Source organism: Vombatus ursinus, unplaced genomic scaffold (genome assembly GCF_900497805.2).
Source record: "Vombatus ursinus unplaced genomic scaffold, bare-nosed wombat genome assembly UNPS02014180.1, whole genome shotgun sequence".
Taxonomy (NCBI): domain Eukaryota; kingdom Metazoa; phylum Chordata; class Mammalia; order Diprotodontia; family Vombatidae; genus Vombatus; species Vombatus ursinus.
In genome coordinates, this window is record NW_020953958.1 from 3,590,180 (window position 1) to 3,603,764 (window position 13,585).

Here is a 13,585-nt window from a genome sequence, read left to right on the forward strand (position 1 = left end):
GCATAGAAGAGGGGCACTTTCTCAAGCTTCAGGATTTTTTGAACTGCTGTTTTCAGAGATAGTTCTAGGGGTTTGAAAATTTTCAATGCTTCCAAGATAGTGGGATCTGGGGAAAAGTGTGGTCACTGTTCTCTTGGTTTGCACTCTGATGCTTACCCAGAGAGGGCACCTGATTCCTTTATATTACAATCAATAATGCTCCTCAGTTCCCTCCTCTCTTGGGACTGGAAATGATACTGTTCCTCAGGGTCCATGATCCCTTGGTACTGTAAGTGATGCTCTTCCTCAGGGCTTTCAGTTTCTCTTGACAGAACATACTCCTCTCTGCCCTTGAACTATGATCCAGAAGTGGATATAGGCAATGGAGCTGCCAAACAATGTCTGGTCCTGGGTCCATTGCTAGCATTGGGGACCCTCTAATCTCTTTCTGACTAATTGCCAGAGCATTGGGAGTTCCCAAAGTTGCTGCTCCTTCTATCTCTATTATCTAGTCTCACCACTGGTATTTCATCCATATGGACTCCAGGTGAGCATCCTCCCCCTTGTCACTAATCTCTTTTTCCAATTGTTGTCTTGGGCTAAAAGAATTTCTCACTCTGACCTTTTGTTGGCTAAGCTACTCCAGAATTCAATTTGAGGTATTATTTTAAAGTTGTTTGGAAGGGAATGTTAGGAGAGCTCAGCTGAATGCTTCTCTACTCAGCCGTATTGGCTCCGCCTCCAGAAGTGCCTCTATATTTAGAGATTCTTAAGTGAACTCTATATGGGCGGCATAATGAACAACAGGAAGTTATTTTTTGGGGGGTTACCTGCCAGGCTCAGTCCAAATCTGCATGAATGTAGAAGCTATTTTTTTTTTTTGGAGGGGTGGGGGGAGTGAGAAGTTTGACTGGGCCATGGCCTACATTTGTTTTTTATCTAATTTAACTCAATTGAAATTTAACCTGAGTTCCAAAGCCCATTAGTATGGGACTCTCTCCTCGTTGACGGAAACCAATGCCCTGTGCCTGCCTAAGGAGTAGAGAGGAGCTGAATCGAGAGAGTGAGAGGTGGAGGGGGAAGGAGAAGGAGAGAGGGAGAGGAGGAGGGGGAGGGAGACAGAAAGAGAAAGAGAGCAAGAGCACTCTTGAAGCTCAAGAGTCTCTTCAGGCTCTGCAGGTGCAATACCAGCCTATTGACTTGTGTGTTGGTGCCTCAGATGAAGGAGATGATACACCTACTCACACTGTATGTATCTTTCAATTGAAGGAGAAACTGAGAGATTCCAAACAATTAGCCACAGTTTCAGCTCAGAAGATCTATGACAAAAACCATAAGAAAAACAAGTTATGATGCCACAGTACAGGGTCAAGATCTTCAAAAGAGATAGAGTTCTATTGAGAAACCTTAGCATTCAAGGGCCTCACAAGTTAGCTGAGCAATGGAAAATGAGAGAACTAGATAGACACTCACTTAGGAAAAGACTGGAGAAAAAAGATGGTCCATCAGCTGTACAAAGACTTTCTGACCCAGATATGGGCAGTGAAAGTGATATGTCCAATGAAGGAAATGGTGTGTATTATTACAGGGAAAAGAACTGAACCAAGAGGCAACTTCCTTCCTGCCAAAAACTATTACACAGACTCATAGGTATAGCTTCAACTCACAGAATGGGTGTTCTTCTATGTATGCTTTCTCTCATTTCTGTTTTACTATTTAGATAAATGAGTTCCTTGGCAAATTATTATGAGTCTTCATCATGGAACCGATATTTGGTCGAAAAGGGGTCAAGCTTTTTGTATAAAGCTTAGGGTCCTGCTTCCCCATTTATGAAACAGTGATCAGAAGTTAGCTTGAATATGAAAATGACATCCTTAGACCAATAATATTTAAGGGAGCAGATAGGCAGCCCTCTCTTGGAGAAGAGCAGAGTTGTGGCCTCCAACACCAATTTCCTGTTTCCCTTTCTGGCAGGATTAAGTCTCCATTGGATAATAATGGGTGGAGAAGAGTCTAGAGGTGTCTACTCTGCCTCTCTTCAAGTCACACAATGACATATGAATTCTTCATATCAGGGTCAGCTCTCACTATACAACAAACATAAAGTGCTTAATATGTCCAAGGCACTATTCTTCATGTTGTGGATACAAAATAAAAAAGCAAACAAACAAAATGAAACAGTTCTAGCCCTTAAGAAAGAACCTTACATTCTCAGGTCTTGTCACCAAGTATCCATGTGACTGAATAAGTTCCATCCTCTTTCTGAGCCTCAATATACTTATCTTTAAAATTAAGGGCTTGAATTAGATGACCTCTGAGGTTCCTTTTAGCTATTACGTCTGTGTGTGGATATGTATTTTTGTGCATATGTGTATTTATATCTATGTGTTCCTACTCAGAGAGCTAAACTAAATGATTTTGAAGGTCCTTTTCAACTCAAAGATTCTATGATTCAATTCAGTTCAGACCAATTAAAAAAAATTGTTGCAATCCTACTATGTATAATCAATTCTGTGATCTCATACCCTATTTCTATGTTTAATGTCCCATTCAAGTGGAAGATTATCTAAACATCTCCCTATCTCAATTCTGGTGCCATTATTTTTCTCTGTTATATATTGTATTTATCAGAGTATAGTCATCAAGTTGGTTTTTTGTATTTTTGTGGCTTGGAACAAAATAATGAGTATGCTATCATTTCTGACATAAATTAATAATTTAATATCATAAAATAATTTATCATCTCACACCTCTCAAACTAGCTCTGGCCTTCTTAATCATTATTGGATGATTTTTTTTAACCTGGAGTACAGTAATGGGTCATAAAATCATGATCCTGTTTCATTTATTTCTTCTATGTCTCCCTTCATTCTTCTTTTTCCTCCTCTTTCACTCACCCACTCTCTCCTGTCTCCTCTTCTCCCTTTTGTTCATCTCCTTCCTGGGAATATGGGATCATAGCATCAATGATCAAAAGATAGAAGGACCCTCAGAGGACCTCTACTCCTACCTCTTCATTTTGCAAGTGAAGTAGCTGAGGCCTAAGGGGAGTAAGTGACTTGCCCAAAATCACAAAGATAAGTGTTAGGGGAAGAAATGGGGCTCTGATTATTTAGGACTCTACTTAGTAAAACTTGATTGTGTTCAGTTACTGATCAAAGTCTTTGGCAATGGAATAGCAACTCTGTCATTCCTATCAAAATGGAAAGACCTTGAGAATAGGCCCAGTGACATATTTTGTGCCTGTCATCAAAGGACAGGCTTTAGCTAAGTGCTGAGACATTCATCACCATATAGGCAACTGCCAGTTGATACAAGTTTTGGCCACAACTCTTTTCTACTTCTTTCTCTTCCTCTTTCTCCTTGCCACCAACCACTACTGCTTGGTCACACACACACACACACACACACACACACACACACACACACATTCTCAATAGTGGTGTTGGTGATGATGATAAATTATAATAATAATTTAAGTTTTATAGAAGTTTTATATACATTATCTCATCTGACCTACATAACCATCCTGCAAAGTAGACTAGCTAGGGAATATCATACCCATTCTGAGTCCATATCTGTGCCATACCAGGATCTTGAAAGAACTGGGGATATTTAAACCAGTAAAAGAGAAGAAGTAGGGAGAGAGTGTGTGATACTGTCTTCAAGTGTTTGACAGGAGGTTGTATGAGATTAAATAATTTATTCTGCTTTGTCTCAAAGGGTAGAGCTTGAAGCAAAGTGTGGGGTTTAGAGAAAGGATGATTTAGGTTTGATACAAGGAAAACATGCCTTCCCAGAAGATGAATGTCTTGGTTTGGAAACTACTGGGTTTACCCTTATGGGGACTCTTCAAGTAAAGCTTGAAGATCATTGGTCAAGGATGCTTTATAAGGGATTTGGGAGTCAAGTTTATGTTGGATTAGTGAATTGGGTTTGGTTGGACTGGGGAGTTGAATAGGCTCTCTTCTCCTTTCTCTTCAGCATCCAGTGGCAAATCCTTTAGAATTAAATTCATTTTGTGTTAAGTCTGTGGGAACACTAAGACATGAACGATGCACAAACTTACAAACCTAAAGCCAAATTTATTGAAGGATATTTTGAGGGTGAATTCAGTGGTCTTTCATCTCTAACAGACAGGAAAATGCCTACTGATCGAACTTGAGGAGTTTCCAGTTGGAGAGGATAGTGTATAATCTCCCAGACTGTAGTGTCTGTCTGTAGGCCCTCCTCCTACTGATCACTTTGTAGTAAATACCAACATCTGGGATGCAAGTCCTAGTAATGTGAAGCAACCTAAAGTTTTTTTTTCTCTCTTTTTTAATCTTTTCCTATGCAAAGTATCCCAAAAGGTTTGGGGCAGTTCTATATTACTGAAGTGTAAAACTGAACTAAGACTTTTGGGACACCCAGTACATAGGAAGGAATCTCCTTCCTCATATGGACTGTCAGGTGACATTTTTCCTGCTTAAAAAGGTCTTGACTACTTAGGGTTAATAGACTCAGGAGTCAAATTTAGCAGTACTTGGACTAGGATTTATCAAAGGACATTTCTATCCACTCAGATCCAGGATTGCTGCAAGGAGAACTGTCCTTTAGATCAGTCTTATCTGTGAGCTGATAGCTATCATCACCTGATAGCTCATTTGGAGTCAAGGGAGACTGGCTAGTCATTGAACCACGGGGCAATAGAAAGAAACAATAGTATAAAGAAAATATTTCCCTTAATGTTTGTCTCCTCTGACTACAATATACAAATAATAAATCATAAATGTGTACAGAAAATTCATTAGTACAATACTTAGCAGGGAATCTCATCTGCTTTTAGTAATGTAGTAGTTGCTAGCAGAGTTCTCTACATCAAAGTAGTCGTCAGTTTGTCTCAGTATTTTAGATTGACAAATCAGCTGAAAGAAAAAGAAATCATCAAGGAGCCAAAGCAGAGGGGCACAAGGAATGCATTTAGGCTTTTGTCTGCCACTGTCTTTCCAGGAGTGGGAGAGGGGAGGAAGAGCCCTGCTCTTAACATAGCTCAGGAAAAGACAAAAGGCATTTCTTAAGCAAAAGGAGGGAGGGAGAAGGAGAGACAGAGAGACAGAGACAGAGAGACACAGAGACAAAAGGAGAGAAACAGAGAGGGAGAGACAGAGAGAGACAGAGAGACAGATAGAGAAACAGAGACCAGAGAGAAACAGAGAAGACAGAGAAGAGAGGCAGTGCCATCAGTGAATTATAAAAAGTGATGATAATGCAAGTATATATTGTAAAGAATATTCCCTGCTTGGGATGTTGCTGCTGAGGACATCTTTATCTACTCCTTTCAGTGACTGTCTTAGAAAGGCAGAATTGCCATGGAGGGCTTTTCCCTGAACTGATTGCCTTAAGAGCATGGAAACTATTCTCAAACACTCCTCAAGGTGATAAATTAAAACAACTGAAAGGAGAGAGATGGACAAGAAAGCTACAATGGGCATTATTTCAAATTATTGGATGAGTAGGGAAGAGAGAGGAGGGGTCTATTTCCAAGAACAGATCAGGCGTAGTTTTGTTCTGGAGAAAAATGGATAGAGTGTTCCTTTACTTGTTAAGAAGTAACACATGGCTCATTTTCATGCTTCCATCGTGGAGAAGTGGTAGAGAGGTATGGTTTGTAGAGAGCAAGCCAGAAAACCTGGGTTCGTGTTCCACCCGTGGCACATGCTGACTTGTGTGACTCTAGACAACTAAGCCTTAAGCCTGCTCCTCACCCCCCAACCCCCACTGACCCTCATTTCTCCCTTCCCAATCTTTACTAATGCATAACTTACCTGGGGATTGTAAAAAAAAAAAAACCACATTTTTACATTCAATTGTTTTCATAACAACTGCTCTTTTCTCCAGGCTGAGACCCTAACCCTTTCCGGCTCAAACTTTTTAAAGATAATGCACTATATTGTATGGGTAATTTAAGGAATTTTTGAGGAAAATTTTGATTAGTGATTTTAATCATATGACTGACTTCAAATCATAAACACAGTGTAAGATATGACTCCTCTGTATTTACCTTCCAAAATTGTTGTTAGGATAAAATGAGGGAACAGAAGATATTGTTTGGAAAACTGCTTTGAAAACCTCAAAAAACCACACAAATTCCGGTTATTATTGTTATTACCTGAAAGTCACTATGCAAGTTTTGGTGATGCAAAGATTATCTCTAATATCCTTTTCTGCTTGAAATTACAAGCAAAATACTAGCTCACATTTATTTAGCATTTAATTATTTATTTACAAAATGCTTTCCTCACAATCTTATGAGGAAAGGGGCACAAATATTATTAGTCCAACTGAGTAGATGGGGAAACTGAAGCATACAAAGGGACAATGACTTAGGCAAAGCTGTACAGCTAATAAGTGGCAGAGATGAGACTAAGACCAGTCCTCAGGTTCCCCAATTGACTGAATTTTTTCATTAGACCACACTGTTTCATGGATATATGTCAACAGTTTGAAAGAGGACTGAGTAATATAAATGCCAAGTTGCCTTTGATTTGCTGTAAACAGAAAAAGAAAAAAAAAAGGAAAGGGGAGCAAACCCATTAGAAGGTGCTAATAAGACAGGTGGATTTTTGAGATGGTTTTGACAAGCTTGCTGACAGATTTGTATGCACATTCCGTGGTATGTGAAAGGAGAGGTAGAAGTTATAATACTACTATGAACTTTTATTCATACACAGAAATAGGAACATTTTACGAAGAATTTCTAACAATTAAAGTTGTCCCCCAAATGTAATGAACTATAAATTAAAGCAATAATGATAATAATAATATTGCAATAACAATAATAATTACAATATTATCCTCATCTTTTTGATAGCATTAAGATAGAAGTCATTTGGAGAAAACTTGCTATCTTATTATTCTTTATATTAGCTATCTTGCTATCTTATTATTCTTTATATTTTTGTAATTAAATGTAAGTATTAGGATATAAGCTTATCTTATAGTTAGGTGGTATGGTTGATATTGGCATTGTAGCTAGAGACAGGAAGATGAGTTTAAGCCTGGGCTCCAACACTTACTAGCTGTGTGACGCACGACAATTCTCTTAACCTGTGTCTGCCTCAGTTTCCTCATTTGTAAACTGGTGATAATAACAGCAACTCCTGACTAGGGTTGCTGTGAATATCAAAGATAGAAGATAGAATATTTGCAAAATGCTTTGTAAACCTCAAAGTGCTTTATAAGTGCTGCTATTCTTGTAATTCATCTTCTCGTTCTGTAGGCTCAATGAAAGTATCTTTTAGACAAATGTAATAGCAGAAAAGATGAGAGGGAAGATAAGTGCATCATCCTATTTACACATGGTTTTGATGTCTTTTGCCAGGTCTTTATATTTTGAAAACTTTTTTTGTGCCATAAAACTTGGGGATTAAGAGTATTTGGTTCTATAACTTTTAAAAACATTGTTCTTTGGGAGGAGATGAGTGTAGGGGTGTGTGTGTGTGTGTGTGTCTGTGTGTGTAAAGGTGGCATAGTTGATTTACTTAACCCATTTCAATCAAACTAAGTGGTATGATGCCCAACCAATCAATCTCTACTCTAAGCCTTACCCTAAGTTGGAAAAGTTGTTCAAAACATAGTAACCTTCTGAAAGAATTATTTTCAGATAGTATAAAAAAAACTTGGTTGTCCTAGGGATTGTCTATAACTCATCCAGCTAGAGATTCAGAGTCATTCAAAGGGTGGAAAAAAGCATGGCATTATAGTACACCCCAGAAGAACAAAAATAGAACTGGGCTATGACAGAGAAATGTGATATCAAAGAGAGTTATGAGCTCAACACCCATCTTGGAGGATAAGACTGTTTCATATCTTGAGATAAGGTCCACTGTCTGTAACTTACTCTCCTTGTTCCTATCTATTTATAGCCACTGGGGCAGCTAGGTGGTGCAGTGGGTAGAGTGCTGGGCCTGGAGTCTGGAAGACTCATCTTCCTGAGTTCAAATCCAGCCTCAGACACTTCCTAGCTGTGTGACTTTGGACAAGTCACTTAACCCTGTTTGCCTCCATTTCCTCATTTGTAAAACGAGCTAGAAAAGAAAATAGTAAACCACTCCAGTATCTTTGCCACAGAAACCCCAAATGTGGTCATGAAGAGTCAGACATGACTGAACAGCAACAAATAATATCTGCTGCTTCATTACCCAAACATTTCTTATAGGAAATTCTACCTCAACCACAAAGAATTTAGTCAGGCAGCTAACCTTTATTAAACATCCATGCCAGGCATTGTCCTAAGGGCTAAGAATAAGAAAAATTAAAAAAAAAATCCCTATTCTCAAGTATCTCATTAATGGAGAAGACAAGATATGAACAAGTATGTACAAACAAGATATATACAGGATAAATTGATGATAGTCTCAACAGAAGAACACTAAGATTAAGGAGGACTGATGGGAAACGATTCTTGCAGAAAGTATGACTTTACTTGAAACCTAAAAAATGTCAAGGAAGCCAAGAGGCAGAGGTGAAGAGGAAGAGCATTCCAGTCATGGGGGACAGTTGGTGAAAATTCTAAATCAAAGATGGCTAGATAGAGATTAAAAAGGTAAAGTTAGGCAGAGAGCACAACCTTTGCCTAAGTGTTAAGAATATTTCTAACTGGGGCCTTTAAACTATTGTGATTGAACTTATAATTGTTCACCTAAAATAAAACTCCCAAAGAGAAACAGGATTGGACCATGTGGACCTTAGCATCAATGGCCCATAAAGTTTAAACAAGCTAAATAGTATAAGGAGGAGTTAACATGGATAAATGCTAAATTTGTAGGGACTAATATTTTGTTTCTGAGAGGAAGCTGGTAAAGTATATTGCTAGTAATTCGTGTGGCACTATGAAACAATTGAACCAATAATTATGTACCTTATCTAGCTTGGATACTTTCCAATTTTAAAGAGGTTAAAGTTTCATTCACTTCCCTTAATGTAATTGTTGGCAACTGTTGGGTATGTGAAAATGCCCTGACCCAAAAGCAGTTTGTAAGCTGAGTTTTAAAGGATTTTTTTGAAGCATTTGAAGTACCAATTTTGTCATCTGTTGGTCTTTGGAAGACAGCAAACTTCAAATGTTTACACACTTCTGGCCACCCAGTTCTGTTGCTCTATATTCAGTAGGTGCTAAAATTTTGCATCTTACAGTGACTTGTCACAGTTTCTACTATTTTCATGAAAAATCTGAACTGACTATCAAATCTGGGCTCCTAAAGAATAAACTTTTAAAAATTTCTGTTGGTGATAACCCACTTCTGAATGACCGACATAAGTCTCTCTGTTTCCACAAACAAATGTTCATGACTCAGTCTTTTAATTGATTCTTCTTTATTGACATATTGTTAACTGAATTAATGATGATATTTTGATGAAGGGCCTTTGTTTTCCCCTATTTACCATCCATACAGAGGTAAACCACTGTTGGCTACGTTTAACAAATCCAGTGGAACATTGGGACCTATCTTTGTCTTTTACTATTGCTCAATGAAGTGATTCCTGCCTATTCTAAAAGTATTTTTACAGTTTTTTTAAAATAAGTTTATCATGTCCTCTGTAGATGTCTACTAGTCTTCTTTTTCCCTTCTGGCAAGGAAGTGTTCATCTTTCTATAGCTGCTTTAGGGCAATGTGCCCTGTGTTTTGCTAACATTGAATGAATTTTTGTTAAGATACTTGTATAGTCCATTTTATATTTATGAAAATCTATATCAATACTGAATGGTATTGCATTGATGTTAATTACTTTAATGATGGTCTTCTCATTGTACTTTGATTTTAAAAGGCCAGTAAGTGTCTTAATGTATTCAGCTGCTGGTTTCTCCTTGATAACTTTATGCTCAATGTGTCTTACCTTTTTTTTTTTTGTAAGGCAATCAGAGTTAAGTGACTTGCCCAGGGTCACACAGCTAGTAAGTGTTATGTGTCTGAGGCTGAGTTTGAACTCAGGTCCTCCTGAATCCAGGGCCAGTGCTCTATTCACTGCACCACCTAGCTGCCCCTCAATGTGTCTTATCTTGAGATAAGGCATTTTTAAAATCCATTGGTTCACTTTAACATATTGATTCAAAATCAAAGCCTCCAGTATATATTTTCCTTTGTGACATATTAAGAATTTTATTAAGTTCAGTTTTATTAAGAATTATTAAGCTCAAATATTTTCATATCAGTGGAGAAAAAAATCCATGAGATAAAAGAGTTGTTTAATGTGGCCTTCAAAAAAGCCACATAGCTGGATGTTATCCATGTACATCAAATGATTAAGATGTTTTGGTTTGATTTTGGTTTGATCTTAAACTTGGAAGCCATACTGAATTTTGTTTGGGAGAGGTAATAGTGATGTTAAAGCTAGGCAGAACCATAATGCACTTAAACTATGTCAATAATCTATAGTCATGTTTTCTATGAATCACTTTAAATATTAGTGTTGGTATGTTTTAAGTAATCAATCAATAAACATTTATTAAGTGTTTACTATGTGCTAGGCACTGTGCTAAGTTATGGGGATATTAAAAAAAATACAAGAAACAGTCCCTGCCCTCAAGGAGCTAACAATATAAAGGGAAATATAGCTTGCAATCAAATATATGCAAAGCAAGCTATATACAAGACATATATTTTGATATCATATATTCCAGCATTCTCACTATATTTGTTATTGGTGTTCAGTTGTTTCAGTCCTGTGTTACTCTTTGTGACCCCATTCAAGGTTTTCTTGGCAACAGTACTGGAATTGTTTACCTTTTTCTTCTCCAGCTCATTTTATAGATGGGAAAACTGAGGCAAACATTGAGACAAACTGGGTTAAGTAACTTTCCCAGGGTCACACAGCTAATAAATGTCTCAGGCTGGATTTAAATTCAGGAAGACTCATCTTCCTGACTCCAGGTTTGATGTTCTATCCATTGTATCACCTACCTGTCCTCACTATATTTGTATCTATTTTAAACACTCATAGTACATGAACAAGCCATGAGTGTGGAACTGAGTCAAAGGCTTTGTGATAATCAAAAACTTTAAATACTACGGCACTTTCAGGTGGCCTGTTAAGTAATTACCAAATCATTAATTAGTTGTTCTTTATAACCCTGGAACTTTGGGGTTCCAACATTTCTGCTTTTTAGTTTCTATATTGTTTTATTGTAAGTGTTTATGGACTTTTTTCTTAGTAATACAAGATATGAGTGTTTTGCATACTGTACATGCAAAAAGACCTAATTCAAAGAAATTACTGGTATCCTCATCTTTCGTAAGTAGATAAATAATGCTTACTATTAAGAAAGATGGGAGGAGGTTTGTATCTAAGAGGAAGTTGGAGTAATTCATATGCCACTGTGAAACAATTGAGCCAATAATTATGGAACTTATCTGGCCCTGCCTCTTTCCAGTTTTGAAAAGAAGCCAGAATTTCTGTCACTTCCCTTGATGTAATTGTTCCATTACTCATTATATTATTGGTGCACAAGCTTTCTGTTCTTTTTTTCCCCCAATTGCTAATTTTGTTGTCCTGGATTCCTTATTTTTTTCTTATTTTTATCATTTTTTAAAAAAAAAAAAATTTTTTATCTTTTTTCTTCATATGGTAATTTTATTTTTTTTTGTTTTCAACATTTACTTCCACAAGATTTTGAGTCCCAAATTTTCACCCTATCTCGCCCCTGCCCCACCCCAAGACGGCATGCATTCTGAATACCCCTTCCCCTAGTCTGCCTTCCCTTCTATCTCTCCTCACCTTCTCTTGTCCCCTTCCCCTTCAATTCTCCTGTAGGGCAGGATGGATTTCTGTACCCCATTTCACGTATTTCTTATTTCCCAGTTGCATGTGAAAACATTTTTTTTAAATATGTGTTTTTAAAACTTTGGGTTCCAAATTTTCTCCCTTCCTCCCTCCCTACCCATCCTCATTGATAAGGCAAGCAGCTAAATATAGTTTACATATGTGCAGTTATGCAAAACACTTCCATAGTAGACATGCTGTGAAAAACTAACTCTATTTCCCTTAATCCTATTCCACCCACCCCCATTTATTCTATTCTTTCTTTTGATCCTGACCCTCCTCGGAAGTACTTGCTTCTGATTACCCCCTTTCCCAATCTGCCCTCCTCTCTATCATCCCCCTACTCTCTTGTTCCCTTCCCCCCCTCCATTTTCCTGTAGGGTAAGACAGATTTCCATACCCAATTGAGTGTGTATGTTATTCCCTCCTTAAGTCAAATTCTATGAGAATAAGATTCACTCATTCCCTCTCACCTTCCCCTGTTTCCCCTCCACTGTAAGAGCCTTTTCTTTTCTGTTTTTTTGTGAGATAATGTACCCCATTCTACCTCTCCCTTTCTCCTTCTCCTAGTATAATCTTCTCTCACCCCTTAATTTTATTCTCCAGATATGACCCCTTCATTTTCAACTCACTCTGTGCCATCTATCTATCTATCTATCTATCTATCTATCTATCTATCTATCTATCTATCTATCTATCTATATCTATATATACATACATATAATTTTTCCCTCCAACTACCCTAATACTGACAAAAGTCTCATGAGTTACAAATATCATCTTTCCATGCAGAATGTAAACAATTCAACCTTAATAAGTCTCTTATGATTTCTCTTTCCTGTTTACCTCTTCATGTTTCTCTTGAGTCTTGTATCTGAAAGTCAAATATTCTATTCAGCTCTGGTCTTTTCATCAAGAATGCTTGAAAGTCCTCTATTTCACTGAATGTCCATTTTTTCCCCTGAAGGATTATGCTCAGTTTTGCTGAGTAGGTGATTCTTGGTTGTAATCCTAGCTCCTTTGCCCTCCAGAATATTATATTTCATGCCCTGCGGTCCCTTAATGTAGAAGCAGCTAAATCTTGTGTTCACAATATGTGAATTGTTTCTTTCTGGCTGCTTGTAATATTTTCTCCTTGACCTGGGAACTCTGGAATTTGGCTACAATATTCCTAGGAGTTTTCCTTTGGGGATCTCTTTCAGGCAGTGATTGTTGGATTCTTTCAATTTCTATTTTGCCCTCTGGTTGTAAAATATCAGGGCAGTTTTCCTGTATAATTTCTTTGTCCTGGGTTTCTTATAAACATTTAGACAACCATAAATCTTCCACATCCTACTTCTTCGGAAGCTTTCTCTTTCCCAGTGCTCATAATATTCTTAACAAGTGATCATCTAGTCTTCCTGAAAAGCTCTTGTAAAATCAGGATAAAAATAGTACCTACCACCTCCTGGGGTTTTTGGGAGAATTAACTGAGATAGCATACGTCAAGTGCTTTGCAAACTTTCAAGTGCTGTATTAAATGCTAGCTTTAATTTAGGAGCCTAGGATGGGCAGAGACCTCAGAGACTATGCAGTCCAACTTAAACCTGAACAGATATCTCTTCTGCAACAACTCTAAGGGGAATTAGTGAAAATTACAAAGAGGAAATTGTTCTTGACTTAAGGAAAACAAAACTAAAGTGTTTGAAATAATTAGAAGCATTCAGAAGTACATTGGGTTGCCATTAGAGGGAGTGGTATCCCTTTCACTGGTGGTCCTGGAGCAATGATTTGATGACCACTTCAAAGGGATATTGTAAAGGAA